We start from the raw sequence: 15,477 nt of genomic DNA on the forward strand, positions 1-15,477 counted from the left end.
ATGACCCTTGGTAGATTTAATTTGAGAAATATGACAGAAATCTCATATCTCAAATAGATATTGCCTGCATTTAATATGCAATGCGATATTCCAGGAGTGTTGACTTTCCGACTTTGAAATATCAAATTTTTTTTCTTCTCTTTTTTTTCATTTACCCTTAAAACTGTGATAATCCAAGGTCACTAAGGGGCAATGATGTTGATGACCCATTGACATCAATGTATTGGTTTCCAGATAATGAGTAATCACATGCTGACTCAATGCACTCTGAGCCGGGCATTATTTGCATAATATTGCACTAACTTCTTCAAAGCCTTTAGCAGTCTGAAGACAAAGACCTTTGATTTTCCACAAAATGCATAATACAGAGTCTGAAGTAGTTGGACTACATTCACTTTTGTATGAAGGGGGGGGGGGGGGGGGGGGGGGTAGAGCCATGTCTGCGCACCTAAAAATTTAGATTAATATCAATCATGATTTTTATTTATTTTCAAGAAAATTTACAGTTGAAATCTCAAAGGAATTTGAGAGAAATATATGATTTTCTTGGAAAAAACATCGGCAAGTCATTTTCAGATTAAACAAAACACTGGAGCCGCATGTCTGTGCACCCATTCACTTTACACACAATTTCAGGGATTTATATGAAAAAGGCTGCATTTGGAGGTCGTCACATGAAATGCCCCCCAAATCATTGTTTTTCCATCATTTTGAGTCAGATTTTTTAATGAATATCTTTCTATGTATTGTAAAGTCGTGTAAAGTCTGTGGTCGTCATGTATCTTCTTTTGCTAGAATCGCGCAGATACGCTTGTGTGCAAACAAGGGGCCTGCGCAGAATTAGGGGACCTTACCATACTGACCTCATAATTGTCAAGTTTTTGGATAATATATTAGATAATAACCCATTGATAAAATATGGTATATCAGGGGAGCACGCCATGTAATACATAGTGACTCGAAAGCCCAGCGCACACTATATGATTTGTTGCAATCCGAATTTCAAAGAAAATTCCAACAAAATTTGATATGAACATTCCAACCAATGAAGTCTTAACGAGTAGAGTTCAGAATAGTTGATATCAAAATTGAAATCAAAATTCAGTCCAGTTTGAGCCTCCTTGTAGAAATAAAAGCTAATTCAATTCCAAATCGTAATGATGTGATCATCGGCTGCGACTTGAAGCCAACTTAGACATTACTCCGACCGCAGGGCTTGCCGCAAAGCAAATATGATAATTTTATTATTCCTAACATTATGCCTGACTTCAAATGAAATACTTTTGCTCCTTGGGACTTTCATATCTAATGCAAAATGTGATTCATTAAAAAACTGCATTGTATCGGATCGCATAGTGTGCGCTTGGGCTTTACTGACTGTTATAAGCTACCAAATTCCTTGTATCTGCTTGGCTTAGAGAGAATTAGTCAGTAAAAATAAGTGAAAATAACTATTTGTTCCAAGAAACATTCTCAGAGGTAGCGTGCAATGGTAGGGCAGTGATCTTCGTAACCCAGATTCCTATGTTTGATGCGAGGTCTTAGGTCATGATGGGCAGTTCCCAAAAGAGAAGAGTGACTTGGAGACATGCTTAAACGCTGGCACACGGTAGTGCATGTAAAGGGCGTAACTGAAATTTAAGTGCGACTCTTAGGGGGTGTTGCAGGGAAATATTTGCAATCATTGCAAAATTGCAATGAAAAGGGTGACTTTCCATTGATTCGTGGGCCTAAAGTTATCTTGCGATCAACTGCAAGTTTCTTGCAACACCCCATAAGTCACACTTAAATCTTTGTGAAACACCCCCCTTCCTGGTTTCCTTGATCCTCATGTCCAGGTCCCTCTGCAAGGATGCAAAGCCATATGTCCTCTGGTTGCTAGCAGACATTCATCATCCTTTCTTAGCAGTCGGGTAAGATCAGCATCACTACACCACGATCGGAAGACGTCCCCATAATGAAATTTGACAGCTGCGCGGAGCTACCATCAGAGAGGGCAGGAGCCGGGGAATCGTGGAAGGGAATGACATCTCGTATGTGGTCCACACCAAGTACTGTAGCAGGCGCTCAAAGCCACCGTGGGGAACTGGTCCACAGCGTCTTAAATCCAGATACCTGGAGAAGCAAAAGCAGGTATTTAATCGTTATAGAGCCAAGCATACACTGCACACTCCGTTGTGATCACTGAAATTGCAATAGCACTTAATATAAAAATTCCAACCCATAAAATCTTCATGATAAAAATTCTGCATAATTTATGAATACTGAAATCAAAATTCCAGTATAGTTCGAGCCGCCCTGTGAGAATTAAGCAAATTCGCTTCTAAATTCTTTGCCATCAACCTATAAGATCTTTAAGATCAAAGTTCTAGATAATTTATGAATACCGAAATCAAAAATTCAAGTGTAGTTTGAGCTTCCCTCTAAGAATTAAAACAAAGTCAATTCCAAATTTGCTGCCACTAAAAGACATTGTAGACTTAGGTTCAACCTCAAGGCTTGCAGACAAGCAGGATTTTTATTTTAGTACTCTTAATGGCATTGTGCTAAACTTAAAAGTTTAATTCTTGGAATTTTCGAATATAATGCAAAGTGCTTTGCGTCATTTTGGATAGTGTAGTGTGAGGCAGACTCTTAGTAGTGTTGTGGCAGCGAAGGTTTGGGGAGAGCTTTGTACCCACTTCGTCTACATCTAAGAGTGTCTAAGGGTGTGTTAATGCTTCCCTTGCATAGACAGAATCAGCATTTTCAAACGTTGTTTCAAAACGAACGCCGATCCTAAACGTGGTTCTAGGAGTGCCGTTTATGCTTCACTTTTCAGAGGGGAAATCACGATCTCTTTCTGGCTTCGCATCGTAATTTTCGTTGAACAGGAAAGCAAGATTGCATTGGGCGTGCCCTTTTTCGAAAGTTTATTTTTTTCTGAGTGTTGTTATGGTCGATTTTATTTAAAAATCCAAAGATGTTCGATATTTCATTAATTGCATGGTGATGATAACAGTAAGACACAATAAAGAATATTAAAGTATATATAAGGAAATAAGACATCTTTTCGTTTATGCTACTGGGGATTCTGGATCAGCAATGTCTCCTCATCATGCGACTGTATTTGCCCGCGGATTTTCATCTCACCGGAAGTATGTACCAAATGACGTCATTTAATCACGTTTACGATCGCGGTTCTGTTTATACTTTCCCAGAAAGCCTGATTCTGGTCAAACGATGTTTACAAATGCACCTTTTTGTGAGTTTATGATCGGCGTTCTGAAACGATGTTTAAATGAAAGTAAGCATGGATGCAACCGTGTTTTGGACTAATCACGTATGGAAACGCTGATTCTGGCTCTAATACAACATAGGTTAAATCCAATTGATCTACAAACAAGTTGGTTTGATTGCCACTTGATAAAACTATCATTTGGTCTAATACTCACTTTGTGTAACTGTCTTTTAGTCTAATACCCAGATGGTCATATTTCTACTCCGTTTACTTACTTTTTTTTGCACTTTGTCAAATGAAAATTTTGTTCATAAACAGTTTATCTAATTATATAGCCTGAGAGGTTTATGGATGAAAGAGGTGAAGTAGCTGCAATGTGAACTAGACTTCATGGTAAATGCACTAGGAGACAATCAGAGGGCAATAGACGAACTGGTTGTAGACCAAATGGAATATTGCTGGACCATCTAGGATGAGACCCAATAGAAAGTAGACAAATTGGATGGAGACCAAATGGCAATTTACCCGGAAGAGCTTTTAAGTATTAAAGAGAAATTCCAGTAGTTGCAGTAAACACTGATTTCATGAGAAAGTCTGTAAAACAAGGCTTAATTGTCAGTATATCATCGAGGATCTAGATCTGGTACAGTTACATTAACTGAACTTTGTGAAATCTTGAAATCTAAGCTGAAAAATGTTCACACCGAAGATCCCCGACACAGTTAAGGCTTAAGCGCACGTGGGACAATGTATAATCATTGCTTAGAGCGTCGGGCCCGACGCTCTACCCGAATCCTGTGCTTATTTGCTGATTTCTCAGCAATTACACAATTTCTTCCAGAATCCTTTGGCACATGCGTTTTATTTATACAAACAGACACTTTGGTGGTCATTTCATTGGATTTTGTACAAACTCATTTTGATATCCTTACCAAAACTAGCATTTACCTTTAAGGCATGAATTCACAAAGGTGGTTTTGAAAACCATTGGTTGAACCCATGGTTTTATGCAAATTTCCTGTATAAATTACGCTTATTTTAGTGTGTATAATAAAAATGTCCAATGGTGATGAACGCTTTTGCCACTGGTTCTAAATTTATGCCTGTTGTCATGGTGAGCACACTATTTGATACACGACACCATTGCTTTGAACAGTGGACTCATCAATTCAAAACAGTGAACTCGTGAACAAAATAGCGTGCATAACCATGGTAAAAGTACGATTGCAACAGAATACTTTGTTGCATAGTATGCTGTGCTGCGTATTGCCTTTTTGGGGAGGCTTACGCAGCAATACACAGCTTAACATGCAAAGGGGGCAATTCCATTAAATGATCAACCTTTTTTGTATGTCTGACCCCCATATTCTCAAGTCTTACTTCACTTTAAAAACTGACCAAGTCATGGTCATTTGAGAGCATTAAAGACTGTCAAAAGTACAAGAAATCAGCTTAACGAGACAGAAAATTTCATGATGAAAGTCCCATGTATAGGGGGGTCGGACATACATATTTTATGGAATTGCCCAAAGGCGAGAGCCAGGCTTTAGCTTCAATGTTGCTGGAACTAGGGTCTTGCTGTACGTACCATTGGTAATTAGAATCCTGTAGTCCCAGGTGCTTTATTCTATGCTGGAGTTCATCAAGACGTTCCTCTCTCAAGCTACCACCATCGATCAACTCGCCTACTCTTGGAACCAATAGATATACAGCTGCCGCCTGGGGTAAAACATTGAAAGCAAATTTGTAGTTGTAATGTACTGTAGTCCCACGTGTTATATTCTAGGCTGGAGCACATCATCATATGTATGCTGTACATGTGTAAAAGACTGTGTTTGGTTGCATGTACTTGTGCTTTTGAGTAGAGTAGAACACAATCATCTTCAAATTTGAATAAAAAATCATATAAGGTAAAATCTTATTATTTTGGAATAAGTGTATAATGCCTTGAAAATTACATTGTACACTACCATTTTACAAACTATCATGGTGCTAGCACAATCAGCGACTGGCAGTTCAGGGGGGTAGGAGGTTGAATTTTAAAGTCCCAGCCTGGGTTAAGATTACCAGGCAATCCAGGCAATGTACTTGTCATAAAGTGATTTGTTTTCATTGTACACCTGGGCCCCTTCACAACTATGGCAAGCCAGCGACCCCAACATCTAAAACGCATGGGTAATTTCAAAATATTTTCTAAATATGACATATAATTCTTAATGCATGTAAACTACAAGACTGTATAGTAAAATTTTCAAAAATTCAATTGCTTATATTTTTCAATTAAATATGCAAATAAGAGTATGAAATTTGCCCTAATTTTTTTTTTGTGTATGTTTTTGCCTTTAACTCAATTTATACAACTAGTAGAATGCTAATAATAGGTCAACATATAGATTTCTCACAAAAATCTACAAAAAAAATTGCTGAAAAATAATCAATTTCAAATGATTAATTTCCCATGCATCTTATTGCTTTTTATTCTCATGTATTTATATTTTTTTTCGATTTAACTTTATCGGGGACACTTTTGTGATCATAAATAACATAAAGTAATCCATCTAAACCAACAAAACTAAAAATAATCATACATTTATGATTTTTGCTTGAAAAACACAATTTGCACTGACTTTGTCCACGTAATCACGTTTTTGAGCAATTTTGGGACCGACATGCGCTTAACAAATATTGTGTAATTTGGAACCGCGTATTTGGGGGTTGCAAATTTGGTCTCAAAAGACGTGCAAGACTTGAAAGTGAAAAGTCAGCGAGAGGCGTTTTCAAAAAATTTCGCTCGATGGCGTACTGACAAAATTTGTTGAAGGGGAGTCAAATTGACCTCCCTCCCTAGTTCATCAAGGGTTAAATGATCTGATTTCAGCTATATCAAACCAGCTACTCACCGTTTTGTCATCGCTATTCAGCCTAGCATAGAAAGGTTTGATATTCTTGGGGTAGTCCACTACAAAGACGGGGATGTTTCCACAGTGACCAACCAAGAAGGCCTCGTGTTCAGACTGCAGGTCAATGCCCTGCTGTTAACTATAAAGCAAAAGCATAAATGAAAGAAAAATAGATTATTGCCTCTACCCTTTTAAACCCCTGAGATAAATAATTGCACAAACATGTTGAATGTTCAAGGAGTTTGATTGATACTAGAATACAAGGAGACAAATGAAGGAAATAAACTAGATTAATACTTCTACCCGTCCAAAGTCTGAGATTTCCTACATGGATTCTCGACTACACATAGTAAAAATTTATGCCTTCACCATTTCCAGATATGAACTTGTTGCCACGGTTGAGTCCACTGTTTTGAATTAATGAGTCCACTGTTCAAAACAGCATACTCATGAATAAAATAGCATGCTCACCCATGGCAATAGGCATCAATCTGTCGTATTGTGACAAAAACACGTTATCAGCATTGGATTTTCTATTTTTTACTCAGTAAATGAAGCGTAATATATGGGCGATTCCATATAGTCAGGGGCCTTAGCAAAATTTTGGGGACAGGATTTACAAAAGCGCCATTTTTTGCATGTGGGTCCCTGGTATCAAAAGCATTAATTCTAGATAGGGTGCCCTGAAATCGGTGAAGGGCACCCTATTTTAAAATGCTAATTTATGCAAATTTTATGCAAAAAACTCATAATTCACCATATCTCACTAAAAATAATTTTCAAATGCCCAATTTTTGTGTATTTGGGTCTTCTTTTGCCAAACTTTCAACTGCAGGTCGATTTTTATTAAATTGGTGAGTATGAATCAATTTTTAAGGTTAATTTATGCAAATTATATGCAAATCACATGTAAAAACACATGTATTATCATATATCGACATATAGAATTGTCAAAATCACAATTTTTTTTCTCCACATGTGTCACTGGTACCAAAAGCATTAATTCTTGATAGGATGCCTCGATATCAATGACTGGAATCCTTTTTCATAGGGCTAATTTATGCAAAATTATGCAAAATCACACTATTCACCGTGAATTACTGTATATGTATAGTACAGACCGAAACTTTTCTATAGAAGCCTATTTTTTTTCTTTTTTTTACGGGGGGGGGGGGAGTATTTGGGATTTATTTTGACGGGGCATCAAATCTAGATTGATTTCTGTACAGTTCCTGAATAAGAATCAACTTTCAATGTTAATTAATGCAAATTTATGCAAAATTTATGCAAATATGTGTAAAACTCATCAACTATCCTATTTTGAGGTTTTAAACCGAGGGACAAGCACAACACTATGCATAGGAGACACTGTTACACAATTCATTCATTATGACGACTTTCCATGCGACCAGAGGAGAGCATCATGTTTAAAATGCAAATTTATGCAAATTATAAATCCTGTGCATACCCCTTTCACAATAAAAAAAAACCAAAATCATATGAAAAAGATAAACAGTAATTCATCTTTCTTTTCAAAGCAATTAAAAAACTCATAATTCACCATATCTCACTAAAAATAATTTTTAAATGCCCAAAAGAGTTAAGCCCCTTTTCCACTGTTAATACCCACTGGAATGGGACTAATTTATGAATTTATGAATGAATTGTGTAACAGTGTCTCCTATGCATAGTGTTGTGCTTGTCCCTCGGTTTAAAACCTCAAAATAGGATGGTCGATGAGTTTTACATATATTTGCATAAATTTGCAAAAAAATCAGGTCAGATTTCTTTCCCAAGTAGAGTTTTCCCCTGTCAGAAAGAGGAGGGTATATGGATGGTTCTCATGGCAGAAAAAGCTGTCCAAGTCTGTCCCTCTGACAACTATGTACATTTGTGTTTTTAGAACAGGGACACATAAGATTTGAGCAAAGAGACCTGATCCTTCTTCTTTTTCTGTCGTCCCTTGATTGAAGGTGACCTGAATAATTTCAGTGATTTTTCTTTATTGGCTTATGAATTGATCTCTATCTCTAAAACAATTTTAGGCCGAATCAGAGTCGAATCTGTCTGGAATAGGTCCCGAATCAGAGCTATCGACTTCCGAAAATAATTGTCCAAATGCCTCCCTAAAATTAATTCAACCGAATTCCATCCGAATTCATCCCAAATGTGGCTCGAAAAAATGTTTCTTGGCCACATTCTGGAGTATTTTGGAGGATATTCGGCTGGTTTTAAAATTTTCAAGACAAGCAGAATCTCTCCAAGAATGTTTCCGTTGGGAGGGAGAACAGAATAGTCCCGGATCCTTCCGAATCGATTCCGGGAGCTCCCCGAATCCGAGATGAATTAGTACCGAATCCAGGCCATTTTGGGCAGAATTGATCCGAATTTGTTCGGGAGAATTTGGTTTTGGTGTAACCCTTTGCTTAAAGCTAGGGTTAGAACGGAACCGAATCAGCTGCGAATCCATCCATATACACGCATTCTGGTGGTTTCAGGAATATTCTGTTTTGCCTTCGTAAATGCAAGAAAATTAGGGAACATTCGCTGAAAAATTCAGCTCATTTTGAAATGTTCAAAATCAGCCGAATACCCTCCAGAATATTCCCGAATGTGACCACAAGAAATTCCATTCGGGCCACATTCGGGATGTATTCCGATGGAATTCGGTTGGATTTTTGGAGGCATTTTGTGAAGATTAAGACCTATTCGTATCAGTAGTAGAGTAATTAAATGTCCGACTCTTGCCCCCCCCATATCATACGAATCATTACTCGAATACAAAGAATAATATAGACGAGTGAGACGAATTGGCCAGAAATTAGAAAAATGGCATCAAAAAGCTGACGAATATAGATCTTTTCGAAAGAATCTGGCACATTTTCGGGAAATTCTGTGGCTGTACTTTGCAAAGAAATTCTTGCATAATCGTTCGATTCGGGTCGTTATTCAGGTCGTCATTTGGCGATAATCGGAGGATTCGGGCTAAATTCGACTCGATTCTGGCCGCTCTGGCTCAATTTTTTGCCACTGTTCTGGTTGGCATACGGCTTTATGTAATATATGATTAGTCAATGGAATACAGCTTCATACATAAATTGTTGTTAATTTACATAATATAACACGCTTTTGCATGGAAGCGGGATTTTCAATAGCATACAATTGAAGATTTTGAACTGAGTGATAGAGGTACTTCAAAAGTTTGGCCCCTTTTCCACTGTTAATACCCACTGGAATGGGACTAATTTATACATATAAAATATTTGCTAATTTATATAAATTAGCATATTTTGCATGACGACGAGATTTTCAATAGCACGTTTGATAGGGAAAATTAAATCTATGGATCTGACAGAGATTTTCTTTAAGTTTGGTTTGGTTTCTTTTTATTCCTTTTACTAATTTTCATTATTCATGCATAAATTAACTGCTAATTTACATAAATTAACATATTTTTGCATAAAGACATGATTTTCAATATCATGTTTGACAAGGAAATTTAAAGCTATTGACCTAAAAGAGACTTTCTTAAAGTTTGGTATCTCTTTATTTACTTTTATTAATTAATTCCTATTGGCATATGGCTTCATGCATAAATTACTGCTAATTTACATAAATTAGCATATTTTTGCATAAAATTGCAATTTTCAACACCATGTTCTGTGGGAAAAATTAAAGCTATTGACCTGATAGAGACTTTCCTAAAGTTTGGTATCTTTTTTATTAACTTTTATTTATCAATTCCCATTGGCATATGGCTCATGCATAAATTACTGCTAATTTACATAAATTAGCATATTTTTGCATGAAGATGCAATTTTCAACACCATGTCCTGTGGGAAAAACTAAAGCTATTGACCTTATAAAGACTTTCCTAAAGTTTGGTATCTTTTTATTAACTTTTATTAATTAATTCCCATTGGCATATGGCTTCATGCATAAATTACTAATTTACATAAATTAGCATATTTTTGCATGAAGATGCAATTTTCAACACCATGTCCTGTGGGAAAAATTAAAGCTATTGACCTGATAGAGACTTTCCTAAAGTTTGGTATCTTTTTTCAAAAAGTTTTATTAATTAATTCCTAATGGCATATGGCTTCATGCATAAATAATGCTAATTTGCATAAATTAGCATATTTTTGCATGAAGATGCAATTTTCAACACCATGTTCTGTGGGAAAAAATGAAGCTATTGACCTAATAGTGACATAGGGAAAGTTTGGTGCTTTTGTAAACTCTGTCCCCAAAACTTCAAATTTAAGGCCTAAGGCCCCTGACTAATAGAATGATCAACATTTTTGTACGTCCGACCCCCATTTTTCTCAAGTCTTACTTTACTTCATAAACTGACCAATTCATGGTCATTTGAGATCATTACAGACTGTCAAAAGAACAAGAAATCATGGATAGAACATTTAACAAAGGTCCCGCATATAGGGGGTTCGCCGCAGACCTGCCAACCTCTGGGAATAAAAAATTGTATTCTGTGATAAAAAAAGTGTATTTTTACCCCAAAAAGTGCATTTCATAATAAAATGCGCAGTGCTCTTGCAGATGAAAAAAACAACAACATTAAACATGTGTATATCTCACCCTGGTTTGAACAAAATGATTGAAAAAAGTTCCTGAAATTACATTGATCCAACAAGTGGAATGCCTCTGGCCGTCTCACCTGCATCACTCGGTTCAATATAGCAGCAGTGCTCACTTTGAATACTACTCTTACTCGCACAAGATGTTCAGTGATACATGGTTACTCTTATGTCCACTTTTTATGAACTAGACCAATAAACTTACAGAGATATGATCAGGGTTCCCACAGAAATTTGAAAACAGAATTCCATGACTTTTCCATGACTTTTCCATGACTGAATTGCTGCTTTTCATGACTTGCTTTCTGGCACGGTTTCCAAAATCAGACACAGCAGAGTATGATAATTAAGTATGAGAGAACTTTGCGAGACACGACAAAACGGAAAGCTTCCATAGCCATGAGGTATATGCAATTCCATGACTTTTCACAAATTTTCCAAATTCCCTGACTTTCCAGGACCACAAATTTTTCCAGGTTTTTCCATGACCGTGGGAACCCTGATGATGGTTATTCAACAAACAAGTGGAATGCCTCTGGCCGTCTCACCTGCATCACGCGGTTCAATATAGCAGCAGTGCTCACTTTGAATACTACTCTAACTCGCACAAGATGTTCAGTGATACATGGTTACTCTTATTTCCCTTTTTTATGAACTAGACCAATAAACTTACAGAGATATGATGGTTATTCAACAAAAACCCCAACATGGCCAAAGTTCATTGACCTTACATGACCTTTGACCTTGATCATGTGACCTGAAACTCGAACAGGATGTTCAGTGATACTTGATTACTCTTATGTACAAGTTTCATGAATCAGATCCATAAACTTTCAAAGTTATGATGGTAATTCAACAGATACACCCAATTCGGCCAAAGTTCATTGACCTTTGACCTTGGTCATGTGACCTGAAACGCGCACAGGATGTTCAGTGATACTTGATTACTCTAATGTCCAAGTTTAATGAACTAGACCAATAAACTTTCAAAGTTATGATGGTAATTCAACAGATACCCCCAATTCGGCCAAAGTTCATTGACCCGAAATGACCTTTGACCTTAATCATGAGACCTGAAACTTGCACAAAATTTTCAGTGATGCTTGATTACTATTATGTCCAAGTTTCATGAATCAGATCCATAAACTTTCAAAGTTATGATGGGAATTCAACAGATATCCCCAATTCGGCCAAAGTTCATTGACCCTAAATGACCTTTGACCTTGGTCATGTGACGTGAAACTCATGCAGGATGTTCAATGATACTTGATTAACCTTATGTCCAAGTTTCATGAACTAGGTCCATATATTTTCTAAGTTATGATGACATTTCAAAAACTTAGCCTCAGGTTAAGATTTCGATGTTGATTCCTCCAACATGGTCTAAGTTCATTGACCCTAAATGACCTTTGACCTTGGTCATGTGACATGAAACTCTGATAGGATGTTCAGTAATACTTGATTAACCTTATGGCCAAGTTTTATTAACTAGGTCCATATACTTTCTAAGTTATGACATCATTTCAAAAACTTAACCTCAGGTTAAGATTTGATGTTGACGCCGCCGCCGCCGCCGTCGCCGCCGCCGTCGGAAAAGCGGCGCCTATAGTCTCACTTTGCTTCGCAGGTGAGACAAAAACCCCAACATGGCCAAAGTTCATTGACCTTACATGACCTTTGACCTTGATCATGTGACCTGAAACTCGAACAGGATGTTCAGTGATACTTGATTACTCTTATGTACAAGTTTCATGAATCAGATCCATAAACTTTCAAAGTTATGATGGTAATTCAACAGATACACCCAATTCGGCCAAAGTTCATTGACCTTTGACCTTGGTCATGTGACCTGAAACACGCACAGGATGTTCAGTGATACTTGATTACTCTAATGTCCAAGTTTAATGAACTAGACCAATAAACGATCAAAGTTATGATGGTAATTCAACAGATACCCCCGATTCGGCCAAAGTTCATTGACCCTAAATGACCTTTGACCTTAATCATGAGACCTGAAACTTGCACAAAATTTTCAGTGATGCTTGATTACTATTATGTCCAAGTTTCATGAATCAGATCCATAAACTTTCAAAGTTATGATGGGAATTCAACAGATATCCCCAATTCGGCCAAAGTTCATTGACCCTAAATGACCTTTGACCTTGGTCATGTGACGTGAAACTCATGCAGGATGTTCAGTGATACTTGATTAACCTTATGTCCAAGTTTCATGAACTAGGTCCATATATTTTCTAAGTTATGATGACATTTCAAAAACTTAACCTCAGGTTAAGATTTCGATGTTGATTCCTCCAACATGGTCTAAGTTCATTGACCCTAAATGACCTTTGACCTTGGTCATGTGACATGAAACTCTAATAGGATGTTCAGTAATACTTGATTAACCTTATGGCCAAGTTTTATTAACTAGGTCCATATACTTTCTAAGTTATGACGTCATTTCAAAAACTTAACCTCAGGTTAAGATTTGATGTTGACGCCGCCGCCGGAAAAGCGGCGCCTATAGTCTCACTTTGCTTCGCAGGTGAGACAAAAAACAGATTTGTGTAAGTTTTATGAAATAGAGACATATAGAGATTTTTCTCAATAAATTACTATTTTTAACAAACGTACTGCCATATTTTGGTTGCAAAAATGTACTAAACACGCCAAAAACGTACTGGTTGGCAGGTCTGGGTCAGACTTTTGTGAATTACAGCCAATGACTCTAGCATCACCCTTAGTGGGTGAAGGCATAAATATAACAAACAAATTTAGATTTTTAGACTAAGATTCATGCCTTTATTTCACTTTATAATGTGAAAACTAAGATATTTAATATTTTTTAAAAATAAAATACAAAAGAAATAGCGAGTAGCTGACGTCATCAATTCCTTCACTTACATACATAGAATAGCGAAACTTTATGTTGTCATAGCTTTCTTATTTTTACATCAGATTTTAATGAAATTTTCAGCATGAAGCTTGCTTAATTCTCTCTCATTTCAAATCAACCTTTTTTAGTTGGGGTGGACATTCCCTTGTATGATAGAAGGCCTATCTACTTACTGAAGGTGTGCATTCAAATTGATAATGATGTCTGTCTAATATTGAGATGGCTTCTGTATACGAGAGTCTGAAAAAAAAGAGCATAAAAAAGAAGTCACATAAAAAAGTGATAAACATATGAGTATTTCCACAAAATTGGGGCCAACAATGTGACATTTCATCATAATTTGATACTAATTATACCATACATTTATTGTTTGTACACTTTACAATCATATAAAGACCATATATTTACTGGAAATGTGAGACTTTCAGACTCATTTTTCTGAAATTATTGAGCAAAACCTGCTGTGACATGAGCGTGGTGTAAAAATAGCATTGGGGCAATTCCAAGCAAAAGTCTACATCTTCCAAAAATTTATAGTGGCTCTATTTCAAATCTGGATCAAATTTTTCTATCAAAACTCATATGGAATTTCATAAATTTATATAAAAGGGGAAAATAATTAGCTACAATTTTTTTTTCTTACGCATCTCCTTATAGGAGAATCCAAACCACACAAGAAGTTCTATACATAGGACCACATATATTGCTTTTTTACTTAATTTCAATTCAACAGAAAACACTCATTTTGTAAAATTTTCTTTTGGATAATCTGTAGGTCATCATTTTACATCATATCAAACAATAATTTTGAAATATAAGTTCATTTTACGCTGCCCATGAGCGGATATTTCTGATGTCACTCCGTAACCGTCACTCCCTAACCAAGCATGGGTTTATGTTTTAAGTCGTAATTCATGTAATAATACACCAATTTTTTTATGAAATGCAGCATATTACAGCTAGAACATAGAATCCAATCAATAAATCCAAATTATGATAGCAATTCAAAATTCACAGAGCTTAAGCAATACGTACATGTATTCTCCTAAAATATGCATGTCCATTTTGCGTCACTCCGTAACCATGTTTATGAATATTCATATCTCATTAATTCATTGGATCCAAATAACAAATGTTATCATTTTGAAAAGTGGGTTTCAGCAACTACTGTCAGGTACCATTTCTTGGCAAACAAGTATTCAAATGTGGGTGATATCTTTGTTTGAATGCAAAAAAGTTGTTTCTGAATGTCACTCCGTAACCGTGGAACTGCCCATTGAGATATTTACATATCGTCCTAAAAGTCAAATTATAGCAATGTAGGGTGACCAAATCTTTAAACAATATGCACATTTACTCTCAACATTTAATGAGATGTGACCTGCGGACTCCAAATTGTAACTTAGCCTGTATTTTGGTGTCATCTACCTACACATCAAAAATGTTTAAATCCATTTGAATATTTTTTGAGTAATTGCGTGGAAACCAACTCGCACATTCAATGAGCTGCGACCTTTGACCTGTGGACTCCGAATTCATACTTAGCCTGTACCTACACACTAAAAATTTCTAAAATCCATTAAATATTTTTCGAGTTATTGAATAATAAAAAAATTACAATAACAGTTCAAAGCTACATGTACATGTACAGAAACCTTTCAAATAGAAATTTTGCACTTGTTATTAAAAAAATTCCTTAAGAAACTGAACCCCAGATGGTCCTTGTACTTTGCGATTGTAATGACATCTTTCACCAGCGTTTCCACAGATCCAAAACAAATTTTCACGAAACTGACGCGCAAACTCCCTGAAATTTATAGACCAATTTCACAACGTGAGAGGGCAGCAGACTGGTCGCCATGC

At 36.4% G+C, this 15,477-nt stretch overlaps 1 long non-coding RNA gene across 1 annotated transcript; it reads right to left on the bottom strand.

The window, feature by feature from the left end:
* Nucleotides 1-425: 425 nt before the first annotated feature.
* On the bottom strand, nt 426-13,826 carry LOC121417801. Its single transcript, XR_005970396.1, has 4 exons — nt 13,788-13,826; nt 6,121-6,259; nt 4,809-4,939; nt 426-2,115 (listed from the first exon to the last, which is right to left on the bottom strand). It is a non-coding gene; the product is annotated as an uncharacterized LOC121417801 (long non-coding RNA).
* Between the last annotated feature and the right edge of the window lie 1,651 nt (nt 13,827-15,477).

Source organism: Lytechinus variegatus, chromosome 1, assembly GCF_018143015.1.
Source record: "Lytechinus variegatus isolate NC3 chromosome 1, Lvar_3.0, whole genome shotgun sequence".
Taxonomy (NCBI): domain Eukaryota; kingdom Metazoa; phylum Echinodermata; class Echinoidea; order Temnopleuroida; family Toxopneustidae; genus Lytechinus; species Lytechinus variegatus.